Source organism: Anguilla rostrata, chromosome 19, assembly GCF_018555375.3.
Source record: "Anguilla rostrata isolate EN2019 chromosome 19, ASM1855537v3, whole genome shotgun sequence".
NCBI classification, from domain to species: Eukaryota; Metazoa; Chordata; class Actinopteri; order Anguilliformes; family Anguillidae; genus Anguilla; species Anguilla rostrata.
The window spans coordinates 7,064,399-7,066,669 of NC_057951.1; positions in this window are offsets into that span (position 1 = coordinate 7,064,399).

Here is a 2,271-nt window from a genome sequence, read left to right on the forward strand (position 1 = left end):
GCATGCAAATTACTTCAAATATGGATATTCAAAACATGTAACCATAATGGATAAAAATACTATCTTAAATCTAGTTAAGCAGTACAACAGGCCATTGGCTGCATCTCATAATGTCACAAAATGTAAATAAAGTGCGGCTAAATTAACTCATTTGAATTTCTCCTGATAAAGAAAATGTGACTGACAAGTGCAGTACATGTGCGTGTCTTTTGAATATTTCATTTCAAGGTCAATTCAAGTTATTTCAGAAATTGTGCTTCGGTACAATAACTAACTTATATAAGTATTTCTACTGCATATACCATGCTTGATATGTTTCTCCAAAGAAAATGGAGCTATTTGCAAAACTATCCAAAGGACATGCTGCTGGCTAGACACCACGACTACTGCTGGGTTTACATGAAGAATTATTAGGTAGCATGCGAGCGCGCATACAGGCTGCACCGTGAGGATTATGAAGGCTAATTCCCTTTCTCTGCTAAATCTCAAAGGGGCTCTTTGTCTTTCTCAGTTTGACCGTCCCCCCATTCCTCTGAACAATTTTAGGGCAGCGCTAAAGGAGACGGAGAGGTGTAGCTCCGTCCTGTCCCACACGTTTGGAGGCTGCGTGGCCCAGATCTGCGTGTCCGCACTTTCAAATGCAGGCTTTGTGGATTTTTCATACCATGGGCTACGTGACACTGATTCTTGTATGATATGCAAAGTGTATTTTGGATTGACACACATTTAACGGGTCAAGCCCTTAAAAAGACGTTGATGTTGATCAATGTGGGGACGCCGCGCTAGGAGGACAAATCCATATATCCAAACCGAATGTCAGCACGCGGATTATAATGAACGATCGCTGCAAATGCCAAAAATGCAGCATCAACAGCTGTGTCCAATTTGACCCGAGAGAAACATTGCACTGATCGTTCCAGGCAGGAGCGATTTTTCTTTTTCCCGCCAATGTTTTCCATCGATAAATCACCCGGGGTCGGCCATTGGCTTGTAACAACAGAAAGGAACAGAAACAAAGCTGACAAAGGGAGGCCTACCGGCTGCAGCTTCAGTAGATGTGACTGTGCAGTCACATTTACTGTCACATCTACAGTCACATCTACAGTCACATCTACAGTCACATCTACAGTCACATCTACAGCCACATCTACAGTCACATCTACAGTCACATTTACAGTCACATCTACAGTCACACCTACAGTCACATTTACTGTCACGTCTACAGTCACATTTACTGTCACATCTACATCCCGGCCTCTGCTGGTTTTTGTAGAGAAAACGGAGAGAAAAACACTTGTATGTAGTTTATATTAAATGACAAACACAAGAGGTTTTCTTTTCACGCTTCCTGCCTCATTGGGATGCGCTGCCATTCATCTGAGAGACAGGAATTGTCAAGTCTCCACCCCCCCATAGGCTAGGAGTCGTAGGTCTGCGGGAATCATCTCGACCGCAGCACGAGGGTCAGATCACTGATAGGCTGTGATGTGAGACATGGGTCTAATACCAGGCAAAATCCTGCCGGGCAATTAAGGATGGCTCAGGCAAATATTCCCCAATTACGAGTGAAAGGTTTAATATTTTCAATTGAGTTTGCGCCTAATACTCATCGCTCAGCGTTTGACAGCAGGAAGTTAGTCTAGCAGGAAGATGAAATATTAGCGAGGGAAAGCCTGCATCCTCTCCTTTTGTAATGGCTGATAAGGAAGAGGGGAGGTGTTGACCCCCCACAACCCCCCAGTCCCCCCACCCACGCCATGCTACTGGGCTAGAGCTGCCCCGGCACGGCTGCATCAGGACCTGCTTCATAATCACCATACACCTATTCTCATAATGCCAACACTTGTTCCATGACATTTCTAATTGCTAAAATACAGCATGAGTGTGACGATGTCCCGTCGTGAAACCAAGCCTGTTTGTAGTTACGTCAGACGAGGGCAAACAACTAATCCGTTTGCGTAAATTTAAGGGGAAAAACCATCGAACTTTTTGGAGAAATAAAAAAGTTTCAACGACCTCTTAAGGACGGCTTAAAAAATTGCCAACGGAAAGACGCCTAGACAACTAAGAACTGCCGTCTGGGATGATTCAGTGCTGAAGGAAGCAGTGCATGCTGGGAGAACAGGCACTTCTCAGCTCATTGGACCTTTCGAAAGCGGCCATTTTCTATGTCCTGCATGATTGCCGAGACTCAAGAAACAACCGACATAATCCTCGCAACAGCCTGACAATAACATTCACTCAGTTATGTTTACTGGACTTTGTTGAGAG